The 20,249-nt window shown below is 36.4% G+C and overlaps 1 long non-coding RNA gene across 1 annotated transcript; it reads left to right on the top strand.

Moving 5' to 3' along the window:
* Positions 1-3,309: 3,309 nt before the first annotated feature.
* On the top strand, positions 3,310-5,774 carry LOC128296555 (uncharacterized). The gene is made up of 3 exons (XR_008287180.1): positions 3,310-3,485; positions 4,403-4,444; positions 5,642-5,774. It is a non-coding gene; the product is annotated as an uncharacterized LOC128296555 (long non-coding RNA).
* The last annotated feature ends 14,475 nt before the right edge of the window (positions 5,775-20,249 follow it).

The raw sequence follows: 20,249 nt of genomic DNA, 5'->3' as shown, positions 1-20,249 counted from the left end.
AGTGAAAAAATGTGAACATCATTTCATAATTATTTCAAAAATGAAAGAGAATAAGAGATGCAAAAAATAAAACTCACCACCGGTGGAGAATAAGAACAAAGCAGAGAAGAAAGAGTAAAGTTACAGAGAAGAAAGAGTAAAGGCAAAGAAGCAGGTTAAAATAGGAAATACAAGCCAAAGAAGCACTTTTGGTGAGAAAAGCCAAATTTTTCGCTTCTCCATCTCATCAAAAGCACTTTTTAAAGTTAAATTTTTTTTTCATCGATGCTTGTTCTGCAATGCTTTTAGGCAAAAAGTACTTTTTTGAGCAAAAGTTCATTACAAACGGGGAGAAGACCGGGGCCTTAGTGTTGAAGGCACCAAAAATACCTCAATTTTAATTATCCTAAAGGACCAAAGACACATAATGTTTAATGATTTCTAACTAGGAATAGTTGAAACAAGCCTATGTATTGACTTTATACATTTTTGTTACCCAAATTTTATGGTTTCATTAACTGATAAAAACATTTTAAAATCATTAACCTTTCAAATTCATACTCATAATTACAAAATGCACCCTAGATCCGAAGTACTAACGTGAGTTTATCGGGTCTATTTCAAAGTCATGTATTTCGTTGTTAACACCAAGGCTTTACTCCAAAACCCAAAAGGAGAAACCCTTTTAATAGAATTAGGCACCTCAAGATCTCATTTCACAATTCCAGAAACAATACAATGGCATGAAATCAATCTCCATGCCAAATGGAAGTTAAAAGGTGTTATAGACCTTGTTGCACCAACCTCTATTAGAAACACTTCATATTTCTCAACACCAAGATGACACAGTTGAACTAATATTCAATAAGTCACCCATAATACCCTCAAGACATTTCTTTGAAATAGGAAGTACTAGTACAACCTTTAGAAAGCTAAATATAGAATAAGAATCAAATCTTGTAACACAAAGAAAAGACTTTAGGACTGCTAGAGCCTCAGTTTCTTCTATCCCAACAATATTTCGAAGTAATTTATAAAGAATAGATAAATCCTCAAATATAGTTCAAACTATCTATACTAGACAGAAACGGAGCCCCCAAAATTCACCTAATATGTCACCAATATACTCATCAATGACTAATAGTGTAAGTTAGAAGAAAATTTAGAAATTTTTGTACTAGAAAAATCTTTTGAGATCAATAAATAATAGTGTAGAAGACACTTCTATTCCAACAAGAATAAACAAACAAGAAAAGATTACTTTAAAAATTATAATAATGAGAACGAGAACATTCTCCAAGAATATTAAAATTTATAAACACTCATAAAATTTATATAAAATTCTTTGAATAATTTGAAGAACATTATTTGGAATTTATCAGTACAATAAAAATTAATACTAGATGGAAAACAAATAGATGAGAAGTTGAATCTCAACATCCCCGCTTAACGAAGGTTCAATATCTTCATAGAAATATTGGAATAAAAATAAGCTCTTTAAGAATAAGAGCTCCTGATGCATAAGAACAAATTACATCAAAAGACATTAAGATGATAGTGGAACAAAACAACTATACAAATCTTAGCCTTTATACAATAAGAAAATAATTAGATTCAATTGAAAACCTGATTGAAAGCCAACCAATTAAGAAAGAATTAGTAAAAGAAATAATTTGAAAGAAGTTTTAAAGAATCAATATTTATACCATATGAAATACCAAAGTGATTTCTTAAAATAAATCTAAAATAGACTTGATGCTTTGGAAGGTTACAAGTCTGAATTAATAGCCTCGAATAACCCAATGCAAGCTGAACACTCAATAAACATTTTACACCAATCTTCCCAATATAACTTTGACCAGTATAATGAACAATAAATTAACAAAATGGCTTGGAAATAACCAAAAAGATTATATTACCACGAATCACTGCACCTGACCTATGCTACACTATTTATGAATGAAATATAGGCGAAATCTGGATATAATATTCTATGTTTATTACAACAAATAAAAATGGTTTCAAATGTTTATAAAACTCAAAACCAAAATTGGCTGATTAATGATCATACTATAGTCAATCTTTTAATTGCAGGATTTATTGGTTAATTAAAGGGGTGGTGGGACTATACATTCACTAAAACCCAACAAAAAGAAATTCTAAAAGCAATAAAATAGGATGATCAATGAAAATTTATTTTAGATAAACAAAGAAAAGAAATTCAAGATGCAGTTGTAACTTTAATTTTCTCAATCTTTAAACATTTTATAAGAGATCTTTCTCATTGTAAAGATAGGAATTCAAAATTATTATCAAATTTAAAATAAAAAATTAACAGATTTTAAATGGTATAAAGATGTCTTTATTACGGGTCATACAAAGATATGATAATCAACAACTATTCTAGAAAGAAAATTTTCTAACAAGACTTCCCTTCTTTATTAGGAGAAAAGTTAGAAACCAAATTAGGGAGAATTACAAAGATATTATTCTATATGAAAAACTTGCATAGGGTGAAACTAATCCAAAAAGAAGGATTAAAAATCTGTCAAGATTTAAAATTACAAAAATAACTTAAAAAGAAATATATCAATGCAAAAAGGAATTGAGATCATTTCGCCGTCAATTTGAAATTAAAAGTAAACCTTTTTCCTCAAAAACATGTTGTCCTTTAAGGCCAAAAATAGGAAAAAGAATATCTCATAATATTATAAAAAGTCAAAATATAGAAAATATAGAAAATAAAAGAAACAAAAAAATCTAAAACAATAAAATGTTAAAGATGTGGAAAAGTAGGACACATCTCAAAATATTGTAAGATTAAGAGAAAGATTAATAATTTAAATCTAGATGAAGAAATAGAACAAAATATCAATAAAATTCTTCTAGAATCTACTACCTATGAATTACAAACAACATTCGAATCCTCTGATGAAAATGAACATTCAATAAATATGTAACGCCCCAATTTTCGGGAATTCTGTGAATGTTGGCAAAATTTCATGCTTTGATTTTGTCATTTGTGAATGAAATTATGAAATAGGACCTATGTGAAAATGTTTGAAAATGTTATAGGCTAAATTGAAGTGGCCAAATAAATAGGAGTGCAAAATAGGAGGATTTGCATGACAAACCTCTCATTTTACATAAAGTGGCCAGCCATCATGTTGTTGTAGACAATATGAGCACTTGATATCCATAATTCATGGTACAAATTGATAATGGGTTAGGTAAATATTCCATGATAATGGATTAGGTAAATATTCCATGATAATGGGTTAGGTAAATGTTTCATGATAATGGTTTAGGTAAATGTTCCATGATGGGCATTTCATGTCTTTTGTATTAAAGAATTAAATGGATGAAATATGAAATTTTATTAAAAGAAAAAGGGGTGAAAAGAACAAAGTTTTGTCCATCTTTGTTCATCATAGCCTAAAGTTAGAGAAGAGAAAGGAGAGGAGAAAGCTCTTGAATGTTCAGTCACTTGGGGAAGAAAATTGAAGGTAAGTCCATGGTAGTTTGCTTCTATCTTGATGTTCATGAGTTCTTCTTGATTCTACCTTAACTCTTGAAGCATATTTTGGTTTTTAGCTGTGTTGTGAGCATTTAGTCATGAATTAAAATGAAGGAAATGGTTGTTGTTACATGTTCTTTTGATGAAAAAAATGGAAGATAGGTGAAGTTGAGCCAAACAAATGAGCATGCATGTGCCTTAGATGTTAAAGGGAAAAATCAGCTAACATGTTGTGCTTTAAAATGATGAAATGGAGATTATACTTAAGTAAAATCATAGATATGTGATGATTGATTGGTGATATACATGTTTAAATAACAAGCATGCAAGTTAGGTGTGAAAGAGTGATTTGGTAATAAATCTGCTTGGGACAGCAGCAGTAACGTGACTTTGGAAAATCACCATAAATTGTGGGAGATGAGTTAGAAGCTGCATAAATTACGTAATTAAATATTAATGAGTCTAGTTTTAAATGAAATAAATGAGAACATATTTTGAATCCTGTGCAATGAGAAATTTTATTCCTAATGAATAGTGGTCAGATTAGTCAAACAGTAAAACATGGGAAACTTTGAGAAAAATCTGGTATTGATTGGCTAAACCAAAAATTCTGAAAATTTTATAGATAGAAGATATATGAGTCTATTTTCAAGGAAAATTAACGGAACTTGATTTGGAGTTTCGTAGCTCTAGTTATAAATGATTTAGTGACTGTTGCTTAGGAAGACAGCTTGCAGTGAAATTATGATTATGTGGTAAACATTGACAAAATTTGTTAATGAGTTGCTTATTGTTTTCTTATAAGCTTACTATGATCTGTAGGTGTGGTTGGCCGAATATTGTAAGGGGTTAATACGTAGTTTGTATTTGAATAGTTAGATTAACGTGTTAGTAATCCAATTGTAGGTGGTCCGTGTGTGGATCTCGTCAGCATATCGTCGCAAACAGGTGTGTAACTAACACCCTCTTTCTTAGTCTGGATCGGTAAAAGTCGAAAAGCCGAAATGCCGAAAACCGGTATTTTGTAGATTTGCGAGTGTGCGAATGCTCGTGAGGTAAATCGATTAATATTTTTGGTAAGCTGCAAAATTTGGACTGCAAAGTGCATGATTTCTATGCCCTCGATATTTTTGGGCTTAATGGGCCAAAGTTGGAATGATGGGCCAACTGGCCCAATTCGTAAGAACCCTCGATGCGTGATTCTGTTAGTACGTGAAAAGTAGGAATATGCATGAAAAACCCTAAAATAGATAAATTATGAAATACCTTTAAAAGTGAAAAATTTACGCTTTACCCTAGTAGATAAATTAAAATATCTCTAGGTTAAATTGACCTAAATGCATGTTTGATTGTTGTTATTTACTTGCATGCCATGTTGTTATTATCGATGCATGGGATTGGGATATTGACGGAAGAAGTCTGAAAGTGGCTTGTCCACGTCTTGGAGGCTTTGTCTCAATTCTTTGATAAGCTGAGCAAAGAAGGTCAAGCTGTGGAGTGTTAAATGGGTGGGTTGAGCTATTCCCACATGGAGTGTAAGGCTGGTACGGGTGGAGTGTAGTGGTTAGTGGGTTGAGTAGTCTCCCCAAATGGGCTTGCATATGTTATTGATGTTGCATGTATTTTGAAATGGGCCTATGGGCCATACTGTTATCAGAATAAGGGGCTAAGGCCCAGTTTATTGTAATCTGAAAAGGGCTCTGGTCTAGTACCACTGTTACCTGATTGGGCTTAGGCCCAATAGGCTTGAGCTGACTTGGGCTTTGAATGGGTTTTCCTTACACACTGAGTTTCCCCAAACTCACCCTTTTTATTTTCATCCACGCAAGTAATCCCCAACCATAGTGGGCTTGGAGCTGTGAGGGAATTCAGAGTGGCCACCCGTTCTGAATGTTTGATTTTCTTCTGGTGAACTGGACATCCTTTTATTTACGTTTAAAGTTTTGGGTTTTTAAATGTAATAAGGCCGCTTAATTATTTTTGATAGTTTTAATATGTATTACTAAGATAAGTATTACTTATTTTAACTGTTGAAGTTAAAAAGCTGATAATACTCTAAAATGACGTGTTTTTATATATTAATCATGTGTTTATTTTGAGCTTGAGCCTACTAATTTGAGCTATTTATGTCTTTTTATCTTTTAGGGACTAAATTGGAGGCGAAAAGTAAATTCAAGGGAAAAGCGTCAATTTGGAGATTAAATGGGCCAATATGCAACGTGGGACAAATATGGTGCCAAAAGTGCGAACATGGAAGGCACAAGGACTTAAAAGCAAATAGAAGAGATTTTATTTTGGAAGACTCTATTTTCTTTTATTCTATTAGGATAATTAATATTAAGATAATTATTAGGATTATTTAAATTTAGGATTTTATTTTAATTATCTTTGTTTATCTTTAATTAAATGTATTTATCTTTTTAGAATTTAAGTTCAATTAGACTATCTCCTAGCACTATAAATAGGGGTGAAGTGACTCTATTTGAGGATCTTTTTCGTAAACACTCTCCCCAAAAGTCTTTTGTTCTTTCATATTTCTTTTCAATAAAATTTCTTTTTCCATATTTTTATTTATTTGCTTTCCTCCATTATCATGAACCATTAAAACCCTTCTAGCCAAAAGTTGTCAATATTTCCCCAAAAGGGTTCTTGAGGCCTAGAATCCGTTCTTAGCCTTCTCGCCAAGTATTCATCGTTTCTTACTTTTCTGGTGGCGCTTCCGTCCATGGCCCTTAAGAAGTAAGCTTTTCAACATATGCAAAGGCGGCGCTTTGTATGTTTTAGAAGGACTGCATAGTCGGTTCGTTAACTTCTCATCGTCGAGGTTGGCGAGCAAAGAGACAAAATGGCGTGGGATTAGCCATTGAGAAGCGTTGATCTAGCATAGATTCTTGGCTAGAGTCGGGTTCCCTAAAAATCGTAAATCTAATCTTTGGAGCTGGTGGTCGTGGCGTCCTCTTCCACTATAAGCGGCTTACTTGAGTCGAGAAGGATCATCCAAAAGCCAAGGATTGAGCCCAAGGCGGAATGAGACAATCGAGGTGGAACTTTCCTATAAAATTTCTTTTCTCTTAAAACTCTCTTTATTATTTTATTATTTTCGTAATCATAATTTGATAAACTTTAAATTCTGTTTTATTTTATTTTCGCTTCCAAAATCAATTCTTAAATTCTTTTTTTATTTTTTTCGAGAACGCAGTTTTCTTGGGCACGATTACGCCTGAGATTTTGAGAGACAAGCATTCAGTATAATCCGGTCCCGAGGATTCAACCCTACTTCCCTTTACTATTTCTTTTTATTATTTTACAGGAATAGGATATTTTTGGTGCTCTCAACGATCGCATCAAATTTTGGCGCCGTTGCCGGGGATTGGCAACATACTAATCTTGTTTTTCTTTGTTTTCTATGACCAGATCTGCTCCAGGTACTCTTGCGTTCGACTCAAAAATCGAAAAGACTGCGAAAGCTAATCGAAAGAAAATAAAACTAAGGAAAAAGCAGTCAGTGGTGGTTGGAACTCAAAGCAATCCACCGCCAGAAATTAGAATCGACGACGAAGTAGAATCTAGGGTTAACAAAAACCCTACTCAAACGTTAGAAAGTAAAGAAGAAGAAGTCGATTCCCCTAAAGAAGTGCTAAACACTAGGGTTGACAAAAACCCTAATTTAACACCTCAACTTATGGCTCAGACAATTCGGCAACTAGCCGAAGCACCGACAGAACAATCGCCACTATGCATTGTGTATCCTACTATGGTTATTGATTTTGAATTAAAGTCAGGCTTGATTCAGCTACTGCCAACTTTCCGTGGGTTACAAAATGAAAACCCCCACAAGCATTTAAAAGAATTCCATATGGTTTGTTTGAGTATGAAACCTCAGGGGGTAACTGAGGATCAAATTAAATTGTGCGCTTTCCCTTTTTCCTTAGCAGATTCAGCCAGGGAATGGTTATTTTATTTACCTCCTGGATCCATTACAACTTGGGCTGATCTATCTCGTTTATTCCTTAACAGGTTTTTTCCTGCATCACGAGTGGCTGAGTTAAGAAGAGAAATCGTGGGCATAAGGCAAAAAGACGCAGAGACTCTATACGACTATTGAGAGTGATTTAAGAAGTTGTGTGCAAGTTGCCCACAACACGGTATAACGGAACAGTCTTTGCTCCAGTACTTTTATGAAGGCTTGAAACCCATGGAGATGAATATGGTAGATGCCGCGAGTGGAGGAGCGTTAGTCAACATGACTCCACAATAAGCAAGGGACTTAATCTCCACAATGGCTGCGAATTCCCAGCAATTTCGAGCTAATCCTGAACCCCCTAGAAGGGTTCACCAGCTAAGTAATTCTACAATTGAAGATAGACTTGATAGACTTACTAATATTGTGAATTCCTTGTTACGAAAAATCGAAACCAGCCAGAGTATGTGGAATATGTGCTACACACGAACATACGACCGATCGTGCCCTAGTCGTGTGACGATTCTATAGCCCATTTAGATCTTGTGGGAAATTTTCCGGCCACCACAAAGGCGATCGACCCTTACGCCAATACCTACAACCCGGGATGGAGAGACCACCTAATTTTAGTTATGGGGCTAATCCACGATATAACCAGACCATACCAAAATCGAGCCCCACAACAAATGCAAGATTCGGGTAATTCTTTAGAAACTTTGGTCAATAAATTAGCAACTAATGTCCTTGATTTTCAACAACAAACTCTCAATTTCCAAAGAGAAATGAAGGGTTTTCAGAAACCAAGCATCCATAAGGAGTTGACCACATCAATTGAGAAATTAAACTCTCAAGAAGCGCCATCACAAACAGAACCAAACCCGAGGCAGAATGCGAATGCAGTAACGTTACAAAGCGGAAAGATCCTGGAACCAGTTCCTGGCAAGAATCTTGGTCAAGAAATCGCCCAGAAAACTCCAAGAAACGCGATTTAACGATCCAAGCGAAACCCCACCGCCAAAAATCCAACCTCCATTCCGAGGACGATTAAATCAGTGTCGAAAAAGTAAGAAAGACAAGGAGATCTTCGAAACATTCAGGAATGTTGAGATCAACTTACCACTGTTAGATGCCATTAGACAGATTCCGCGATATGCCAAGTTCCTCAAAGAACTTTGCACCAACAAACGAAAACTAACGGTAATGAAAAGATAAGTGTTGGTGAGAATGTTTACTGTTCTCGATGGAAAATGCCGTTAAATGCAAAGATAGGGTATGTTTGCTATTCCATGCAAAATTGGCCATTTGGGAATTAAGAAGGCTATGTGTGATCTAGGGCCTCCATAAATGTAATGCCTTATTCTATTTATGAATCACTTAACGGGTTTTTGACAAAGACAGTGTTATTATTCAATTGGCGATAGGTCTATTGTGCATCCGAAGGAGTCCTCGAGGGCGTCTTGGTAAAAGTTAATAAACTTATTTTCCTGCAGATTTCTACGTAATTAAGATGGAGGAGGACAACACTCTGGTCTTGAGACATCTTGTTGGGCGACCTTTCCTTAGTCTGCGAATACTAAGATTGATGTCTGCGGAACCTCACGATGGAGTTTGACGGGAGATTGTGAAGTTTAACGTTTATGGCACTATTAGTCACCCAAGTGAAGTCTTGGGCGTAAACCGTGTCGGCGTAATTGACTCATCGATGAAAAACTTTTGAGTCATCTTATGGAGATAAACCAAAAATGATGTTTGATGATTTTGAATCATTAATAAATTATTGGCTCTCATGAATACTAAACTTCTACCTCCTGTTGTGCAGGCACGGATCTGAAATTAAATCCACTTCTGAACATCTCAAATGCACATTTTGGAGAATGATGAGACCATTGCCAACTTAAAGGGATCACCCTTGGAGGAAAATCTGGAACCAAAGAAAGAGGCGCAAGGACAATTAAACCCAAATATGGTGGACGTGTTAAAAATGAGAATTTCCAAGCTCATAAGAACAAAAGAATTCAATTTGGAGCATTGAATACTAGTTGAGGCGTCAAGCTAGCGACGTTAAACAAGCGCTTGTTGGGAGGCAACCCAATCTTTATTTTATTTTATTTATTATTTTCTTTATTTTCTTTTATTATTTATTATTTATTATTTATTATTTTATTTTATTTTATTTAAATATTAATAAATTTCTCTTCTTCCATCTAGGTGAAATAGAGCGAAAATCGCACCAAAACAACCCTATCTATGGTACCAAACAGTTCTATTCCAACCCAAAATGCCATATCCTCGCGCCAAACAGTTCTATTCTAGCCTGAATGCTATATCTCTGCAGCCAAACAGTCTTATTTTAGCCTTAGAATCCCCAAAACCTGCAGCCAAACACCCTTTTCAAAAAATAAAACCCCAAACCTTACATTTTTTTCCCTAAATTTCTCCATAACCATGACTCCTTTCTCCTCCACCACCCACCGATTTCTTAGCCACCATGGTGAGAACCCGGCCAAACCAACATTGCACACATCACTCACCCGTCTCCACCTCTTGTCGCCGCCATCTTCTTCTCCACCGTGTGCGCCAACCGACAAGAACTACATGGGGAGTTTTTCTAAACTTTTTTTCTCCACTTATTTGTTTTCCTTTTACTTTCACATCGAGGACTATGTGTTTTAAGTGGGGGAGGCATTCTTCGTTATTCTTGTTATTATCTGCTATTTTCATTGTCATATTGTTTGACTTTCATGCATGATTCTTACCTTCTAAGGAAGTTATGATTTTCCCATAATTGATTCCATCTCCACTGTTTTATTTTTATTAGGCTAAAAATAATTGTGATTAATAGGGTTAATTCTATCTTGCTTTTAAGTAAAATTGATCAAGTTTAATATAAAGTGAACACTTAAAATGATTGCATGCTTAATTAATGTTCATGGCTATTAGGTGATTATTGAAACTTATTTTTGACACTTAAATTTTTTCTTTCCCGAGTTCTCAAGAATTTTAAATATCGTTTAATTTTTAATAAATGTTTTCCATGGTTATGAGTCTGACTTAGATCGTGGTGATGAATGCTAAGGGTAGGGTGCTTGGGTTGTCATTCTACTTGGCGTCAAAAGGTTGTGTGACGTGACAAGTAAAACTCCGCTAGCCGAGGTTATGAGTATGGCTCAAATCGTGGTGATGAAATGTAACCGGGTAGGGTGCTTGGGTTGTCATTCTACTTGGCGTCAAAAGGTTGTGTGGCGTGTTGGGTAAAACTCCGCTAAGGAAATAAATAATTTTAGGAGTATGTTGAATGAAATGTAAGGGGTGGGGTGCTTGGGTTGTCATCTCTTTAGCGTCAAAAGGTTTAATATATTCCTAAGTAAATAAATAATAATAAAATTTAAAAAATAAAAAAAAAAAAAAAAAAAAAAAGAAAAAAGAAAAAAATAAGTACTAATAAAGTTGCACTTGGGGACTAAAGGAGGAAATAATTAAGGTGTCTTAGTAGGTTTGGTAATTTACCTAAATGGCATAACTCAAGTCGATCTTAATTTTTGTGTGAAATAATTGGAATACTTTTTACATTTTACTTAAAGCAAGCTTAGAGGTCTCTTTATTTTTCATATCGTTTTAACTAATTTTATAAACTTTGGAGTGGTATTTCTTTTATGGCGAATCTAGCTTTCACGATCGATAGGAACCATACTTGAGGGCAAGCATGGGCTAAGTAGGGGAATTTGATAATACTCTAAAATGACGTGTTTTATATATTAATCATGTGTTTATTTTGAGCTTGAGCCTACTAATTTGAGCTATTTATGTCTTTTTATCTTTTAGGGACTAAATTGGAGGCGAAAAAGTAAATTCAAGGAAAAAGCGTCAATTTGGAGATTAAATGGGCCAATATGCAACGTGGGACAAATATGGTGCCAAAAGTGCGAACATGGAAGGCACAAGGACTTAAAAGCAAATAGAAGAGATTTTATTTTGGAAGACTCTATTTTCTTTTATTCTATTAGGATAATTAATATTAAGATAATTATTAGGATTATTCAAATTTAGGATTTTATTTTAATTATCTTTGTTTATCTTTAATTAAATGTATTTATCTTTTAGAATTTAAGTTCAATTAGACTATCTCCTAGCACTATAAATAGGGGTGAAGTGACTCTATTTGAGGATCTTTTTCGTAAACACTCTCCCCAAAAGTCTTTTGTTCTTTCATATTTCTTTTCAATAAAATTTCTTTTCCATATTTTTATTTATTTGCTTTCCTCCATTATCATGAACCATTAAAACCCTTCTAGCCAAAAGTTGTCAATATTTCCCCAAAAGGGTTCTTGAGGCCTAGAATCCGTTCTTAGCCTTCTCGCCAAGTATTCATCGTTTCTCACTTTTCTGGTGGCCTTAGTCCATGGCCCTTAAGAAGTAAGCTTTTCAGCATATGCAAAGGCGGCCGCTTTGTATGTTTTGGAAGGATGCATAGTCGGTTAGTTAACTTCTCGCGTCGAGGTTGGCGAGCCAAAGAGACAAAATGGCGTGGGATTCGCCATTGAGAAGCGTTGATCTAACATAGATTACTGGCTAGAGTCAGGTTCCCTAAAAATCGTAAATCTAATCTTTGGAGCTAGTGGTCGTAGGCATCCTCTTCCACTATAACTGGCTTACTTGAGTCGAGAAAGATCATCCAAAAGCCAAGGATTGAGCCCAAGGCGGAATGAGACAACCGGAGGCTGGAACTTTCCTATAAGAATTTCTTTTCTCTTAAAACTCTCTTTATTATTTTTATTATTTTCGTAATCATAATTTCAGTAAACTTTAAATTCTGTTTTTATTTTATTTTCGCTTCCAAAATCAATTCTTAAATTCTGTTTTTTTTTATTTTTTTCCAGGAACGCAGGTTTTCTTGGGCACGATTCTGCCCAGGATTTTGAGAGACAAGCATTCGTATAATCCGGTCCTTGAGGATTCGACCCTACTTCCCCTTTACTATTTCTTTTTCATTATTTTACAGGGAATAGGATATTTTTGGTGCTCTCAACGACCGCATCAAAAGCTTTAGGGCGCGTTTTCAAAAACAACAATTGATTTCAAAATACCACGATGACAAGCAAAGCTTCCGCAATGAAAGTATTTTCCAAAATTAATCACTTTTCCTAAAAATGACTTAATCAAATCGGTTTCTTAGAAATATACATGACGTTAATGTGTGGTAATGGCGGTGTGCATGTCTAGGATTGAATCTGAAGGGAGCTTGGTACTTAAGCAGTCCGATGGACTCACATCCTCTTTTTCGGTTTCCTACCTGGTGCACAGCTTCCATCCACTTTAACCTATAATCATCTTTTAAAACACTAAGTAAGTTTTTCTAGATCAACAATATAAAATGTTTTGAACGCTTCGATGTGGTATGTCGGATCCGGCCATAACGTCTGGGTCGGGTTTGGGGTGCTACATTTAGTGGTATCAGAGCCTAGGTTGCAACAACTCGACTGTGGAATTGGTTTACAAAAACAAAGATTTTCGAAAACGAAAATTTTATAAAGAATGCGAAAAACTCGATTTTTAAAATTTAGATCTTTAGAAGGTGGCATTCCGAATCTCCGGCTCAAGTCTGTAAGTATTACTTTGAACTTTTCTGAATATTTTCCTGAATTATCTGTCTGTATTGAAACCCTATTAGGATACTCTAGATAGGATGATACTGAAACCATAGGAAAATCTGATAAGAGACTGAAACTCTAGCTAGACTTCGATTTTACGAAAACAAACTCTGAACTACTGTCTGATTCATAAAACATCTGTAATAAACATTGGAATATTGAATCAATGCATAAAAATTCGTAATCAAGATAATACGATATGAGTACAAGAGCCATTCGTGGAAGAGGCTGTGGACGGGGCCGAGGAAGTGCTTGAGCGAGACATATACCGGCGGTGGATGCACCGGTACCACCGCAACAGAGGTAGAGTCTCATGACCGCGATACCGAGGATGATGCCCTGTCACAGGCAATGCTTCGTGTTCTGGAAAGGGTTGCCGGGGTAAGTAAGGGCAATAGAGTTCGGGGATCTATTTCTGAACGACTTTGGGCTAACAGAGCGGAGATCTTTAGGGGCGTGTCTGGTATAGCCCCGAATGTAGCGGAATATTGGTTGGAGGCCACAGAACGGATTATAGACAACTTGGACTGCTCTGAGGAGATTGTGAGTGGGGTATCTGTACTAAGTCCTTTGAGTCACTCGGTTAGGGTAGACAAACTGTACAGGGATGTGCCCTTAGAAACTCAAGGTAGGATTTTCCCTGGAGATCTGATGGAGTTACCGTTCGGAGAGTTTGATCTCATTTTAGGAATAGACTGGCTTGTTAAGCATAAGGCCATCCTGGATTGTGCTTCTAAACAAATGGTGTTAAGGACCACAAAGGATGAGGAGGTTATGGTGATAGGTGAGCGAAGGGATTATTTGTCCAATGTGGTGTCAGCATTAAGAGCCAATAAGTGGATTCGGAAAGGTTGTGAGGCCTATTTGGCATTTGTAAGTTAGTTGGAAGAGGAGGGACTGACAGTGGATAAGGTTAGGACCGTAAAGGAGTTCTAAGATATTTTTCCGGAGGAGCTTCCAAGATTGCCTCCGAATCGAGAAGTGGAGTTTGGAATCGACTTATTGCCTGGAACGGCACCAGTGTCTATCGCACCGTATAGAATGGCACCGAAGGAGTTGGTGGAGCTAAAGGCACAAATTCAAGAGTTGTTGGATAGGGGCTTCATTAGGCCAAACGTGTCTCCATGGGGAGCACCGGTGCTATTCGTGAAAAAGAAGGATAGTACGATGCGGATGTACATTGATTATCGCCAGTTGAACAAACTGACGATTAAGAATAAGTATCCACTGCCAATGATTGATGATCTGTTCGACCAGCTTAGAGGAGCTTTTGTATTTTCCAAGATCGACCTTCGATCTGGATATCATCAGTTAAGATTCAAGGAGGCAGATATCCATAAGACGGCATTCAGGACTCGGTATGGTCATTACGAGTTTCTGGTCATGCCATTTGGACTGACGAACACTCCTGCAGCGTTTATGGATCTGATGAATCGTGTGTTCCAACCATTTTTAGATCAGTTCGTAGTCGTCTTTATTGACGATATCCTAGTATATTCTAAAACTGAAGCGAAACATGATGAGCATCTCCGTATGGTGCTGCGAGTGTTAAGGGAGAAGGAACTCTTTGTAAAGTTCAGCAAGTGTGAATTTTGGTTGAGGGAGGTAACCTTCTTAGGACATGTGGTCTCTACCGAAGGGATTAAGGTGGACCCTCGAAAGATTGAAGCAATTTTGGAGTGGAAGCCACCTAGGATGGTGTCGGAAATTCGAAGTTTCCTAGGGTTGGCAGGATACTACAGAAGGTTTGTGGAAGGTTTTTCTGTGATGGCAGCACCTTTGACAAAACTCATAAGGAAAGAAGTACCGTTTGTATGTACTAAGAAGCGGGAAGCTTTTGAGAAGTTGAAGAAAGTTCGATGAAGCACTGAGTTGATTCAATGGAGTCAGGAAGGATTTTAGTGTGTCTGATGGCGCATCGGGCGTGGGTTTGGCTGCGTGTTAATGCAAGAGGGTAAGGTGATTGCATATGCATCACGACGACTTAAGCCTCATGAGGGAACTATCCGACTCATGATTTAGAGTTGGTAGCAGTGATATTTGCACTTAAGATTTGGAGACATTACTTGTACGGAGAAAGGTGTATTATATACACTGACTATAAGAGTCTTAAGTATTTGTTGACTCAGAAGGAGCTGAACCTTAGGTAAAGGAGATGGATTGAGTTACTTAAGGATTATGACTGTTCGATCGAGTATCACCTAGGCAAGGCTAATGTGGTAGCCGATGCTCTAAGTCGTAAGTCAGATTCGATCTCGAGAGCAATGTTTGCTCGTCGAGTTTGTATGATGATGAAAGTCATTGGTTGAGTTGCAAGTGAGGCCAACCTGGGTGGATCAGATTAAGGAAAAGCAGTTGAACGATGAGTCTTTGGTCGCTCGTTTCCAACAAGTTAATGAAGGGGAAACTTTTGAGTTTGGGTTAAATGGCGAAGGAGTTCTGTGTTTCCGAGGAAGAATTTATGTTCCGAAGGACTCTAATTTGAGGCAGACAATATTGAAGGAAGCTCATGGAGGACTTTGTGCCATGCACCACAGGAGGTAACAAGTTGTATCACGACTTACGAGAATTGTCTTGGTGGCACGGACTTAAGCGAAAAGTGTGAGTTTGTAAGGAAATGTCGACATGCCGCAAGTGAAAACTGAGCATCAATTACCCTCTGGACTATTACAGTCAGTGAAGATACCACTTTGGAAGTGGGAGAGGGTAACCATGGACTTTGTGAGTGGACTGCCCTTGACACCATCAAAGAAAGACTCGGTGTGGGTGATTGTGGATAGATTGACCAAATCGGCCCATTTCATACTTGTTCGTACTGACTTTTCACTTCAAAAGTTAGCCAAGTTGTATGTGGCAGAGATTGTGTGACTTCATGAAGTCCCAGTTTCAATTATTTCTTATCGGGATCCCAGATTTACATCTCGATTTTGGCAAAGGTTGCATGAGGCGTTGGGGACGCGATTAAATTTTAGTACGGCTTTCCATCCCCAGACTAATGGTCAATCGGAAAGGGTTATTCAGATTCTGGAGGACATGTTGAGGGGATGCGTGATTGACTTTCGAGGTATTTGGGAGGATTACTTACCGTTGGCAGAATTTGCGTACAATAACAATTACCAGGCGAATATTCAAATGGCACCGTATGAAGCACTGTATGGACGAAGGTGTCGTACACCTAGTTGTTGGACAGAACTAGGAGAGCGACAAGTTCTTGGACCAGAGTTGGTAGCTGATACTGAGGATAAGGTCAGAATAATTAGGGACCGGTTAAAAGAAGCATCTGATAGGCAAAAGTCGTATACAAATTTGAAGCGTAAAGAGATTGAGTACTCAGTAGGTGATATGGTCTTCTTAAAGGTTTCTCCTTAGAAGAAGATATTAAGGTTCGGTAAGAAGGGCAAGTTGAGTCCGCGGTTCATTGGGCCTTATCGGGTTTTGAAGCGAGTAGGCCCAGTGGCTTATCAGTTGGAATTCCCTCCAGAGTTAGACAGGATTCACGATGTTTTTCACGTCTCCATGTTGAGGCGTTATCGTGCTGACCTTGCTCATGTCCTACAAGTTGCAGAAATTGAAGTTCAGACTGATTTGACCTTTGAGAAGGAGCCTGTGCAAATATTGGCTCGAGATGTTAAGGTTCTCAGAAGGAAATTTGTCCTGTTAGTGAAAGTACTTTGGCGTAATCATGGAAGGGAAGAAGCTACTTGGGAATCAGAAGAAACTATGCGTCAACAATACCCTCAACTAGTTGGATTAGGTAAATTTCGAGGACGAAATTTTTTTAAGGAGGGTAGAGTTGCAACGCCCCAATTTTCGGGAATTCTGTGAATGTTGGCAAAATTTCATGCTTTGATTTTGTCATTTGTGAGTGAAATTATGAAATAGGATCTATGTGAAAATGTTTGAAAATGCTATAGGCTAAATTGAAGTGGCCAAATAAATAGGAGTGCAAAATAGGAGGATTTGCATGACAAACCTCCCATTTTACATGAAGTGGCAAGCCATCATGTTGTTGTAGACAATATGAGCACTTGATATCCATAATTCATGGTACAAATTGATAATGGGTTAGGTAAATGTTTCATGATAATGGATTAGGTAAATATTCCATGATAATGGGTTAGGTAAATGTTCTATGATAATGGATTAGGTAAATATTCCATGATAATGGGTTAGGTAAATGTTCCATGATAATGGTTTAGGTAAATGTTCCATGATAGGCATTTCATGTCTTTTGTATTAAAGAATTAAATGGATGAAATATGAAATTTTATTAAAAGAAAAAAGGGTGAAAAGAACAAAGTTTTGTCCATCTTTGTTCATCATAGCCTAAAGTTAGAGAAGAGAAAGGAGAGGAGAAAGCTCTTGAATGTTCGGTCACTTGGGGAAGAAAATTGAAGGTAAGTTCATGGTAGTTTGCTTCTATCTTGATGTTCATGAGTTCTTCTTGATTCTACCTTAACTCTTGAAGCATATTTTGGTTTTTAGTTGTGTTGTGAGCATTTAGTCATGAATTAAAATGAAGGAAATGGTTGTTGTTTCATGTTCTTTTGATGAAAAAATGGAAGATAGGTGAAGTTGAGCCAAACAAATGAGCATGCATGCGCCTTAGATGTTAAAGGGAAAAATCAGCTAACATGTTGTGCTTTAAAATGATGAAATGGAGATTATACGTAAGTAAAATCATAGATATGTGATGATTGATTGGTGATATACATGTTTAAATAACAAGCATGCAAGTTAGGTGTGAAAAAGTGATTTGGTAATAAATCTGCTTGGGACGGCAGCAGTAATGTGACTTTGGTAAATCACCATAAATTGTGGGAGATGAGTTAGAAGTTGCATAAATTATGTAATTAAAGCTTAATGAGTCTAGTTTCAAATGGAATAAACGAAAACATATTTTGAATTCTTTACAATGAGAAATTTGATTTGTAATGAATAGTGGTCAGATTAGTCAAACAGTGAAACATGGGAAACTTTGAGAAAAATCTGGTATTGATTGGCTAAACCAAAAATTCTGAAAATTTTATGGATAAAATATATATGAGTCTATTTTCAAGGAAAATTAACGGAACTTGATTTGGAGTTTCGTAGCTCTAGTTATAAATGATTTAGTGACTGTTGCTCAGGAAGATAGCTTGGAGTGAAATTATGATTATGTGGTAAACATTGACAAAAAATTGTTAATGAGTTGCTTATTGTTTTCTTATAAGCTTACTATGATCTGTAGGTGTGGTTGGCCGAATATTGTAAGGGGTTAATCGTAGTTTTATTTGAATAGTTAGATTAACGTGTTAGTAATCCAATTGTAGGCGATTAGTGTGTGGATCTCGTCGGATATTGTCGCAAACAGTGTGTAACTAACACCCTCTTTCTTAGTCTGGATCGGCAAAAGTCGAAAAGCCGAAATGCCGAAAACCGGTATTTTGTAGATTTGCGAGTGTGCGAATGCTCGTGAGGTAAATCGATTAATGTTTTTGGTAAGCTGCAAAATTTGGACTGCAAATTGCATGATTTCTGTGCCCTCGATATTTTTGTGCTTAATGGGCCAAAATTGGAATGATGGGCCAATCGCCCAATTCGGTAAGAACCCTCGATGCGTGATTCATTAGTACGTGAAAAGTAGGAATATGCATGAAAAACCCTAAAATAGATAAATTACTGAAATACCTTTAAAAGTGGAAAATTTACGTTTTACCCCTAGTAGATAAATTACCGAAATGCCCCTAGGGTTAAATTGACCTAAATGCATGTTTGATTGTTGTTATTTACTTGCATGCCATGTTGTTATTATCGATGCATGGGATTGGGATATTGACGGAGGAAGTCTTGAAAGTGGCTTGTCCACATCTTGGAGGCTTTGCCTCAATTTATTTGATAATGAGCAAAGAAGGTCGCAATCGTGGAGTGTTGGATTGGGTGGGTTGAGCTATTCCCACATGGAGTGTAGGGCTGGTGCGGTGGAGTGTAGTGGTTGGTGGGTTGAGTAGTCTCCCAAATGGGCTTGCATATTTTATTGATGTTGCATGTATTTTGAAATGGGCCTATGGGCCATACTGTTATCTGAATAAGGGGCTAAGGCCCAGTTTATTGTAATCTGAAAAGGGCTCTGGTCTAGTACCACTGTTACTTGAATGGGCTTAGGCCCAATAGGCTTAAGCTGACTTGGGCTTTGAATCGGTTTTCCATACACACTGAGTTTCCCCAAACTCACCCTTTTTATTTTCATCCACGCAGGTAATCCCCAACCATAGTGGACTTGGAGCTGTGAGGGAATTCGGAGTGGCCACCCGTTCTGAAAGTTTGATTTTCTTCTGGTGAGCTGGACATCCTTTTATTTATGTTTGAAGTTTTGGGTGTTTAAATGTAATAAGGCCACTTAATTATTTTTGATGATTTTAATATGTATTACTAAGATAAGTATTACTTATTTTAACTGTTGAAGTTGGAAAGCTTTAGGGCGCGTTTTCAAAAACAACAATTGATTTCAAAATACCATGATGACAAGCAAAGCTTCCACAATGAAAGTATTTTCCAAAATTAATCACTTTTCCTAAAAAGAACTTAATCAAATCGGTTTCCTAGAAATATACATGACGTTAAGGTGTGGCAATGGCGGTGTGCATGTCTAGGATTGAATCTGAAGGGAGCTTGGTACTTAAGCAGTTCGATGGACTCACCTCCTCTTTTCCGGTTTCCTACCTGGTGCACAGCTTCCATCCACTTTAATCTATAATCATCTTTTAAAACACTAAGTAAGTTTTTCTGGATCAACAATATAAAATGTTTTGAACGCATCGATGTGGCATGTCGGATCCGGCCATAACGTCTGGGCTGGGTTTGGGGTGCTAAAAAATATGTTAATCAAATATCAATGATTCATGATTGAAATTATTGATAAAATTCAAGACTCAGAACTTAAACAAGAATATATCTTAAATTAAAATCCTCATTGAAATGCAAACCAAAAAAAGAAAAAGAAATTATTCCTCGCCAATCACAAATGTACAATATATAAGATATAATATTTAATAAATATAAAAAAACAAATGAATAATAAGAAATAAAGAAACAAATGCAAACTTTAGAAATTAAGTTAATACACAATCGGAAATAAAACAAATTAAGTTAGAACTTTCTCAAC

Source organism: Gossypium arboreum, chromosome 8 (assembly GCF_025698485.1).
Source record: "Gossypium arboreum isolate Shixiya-1 chromosome 8, ASM2569848v2, whole genome shotgun sequence".
In the NCBI taxonomy this organism is placed as follows: Eukaryota; Viridiplantae; Streptophyta; class Magnoliopsida; order Malvales; family Malvaceae; genus Gossypium; species Gossypium arboreum.
Note: the sequence above shows the minus strand (reverse complement) of the source record. Positions and strands in the feature narration are given on the sequence as shown.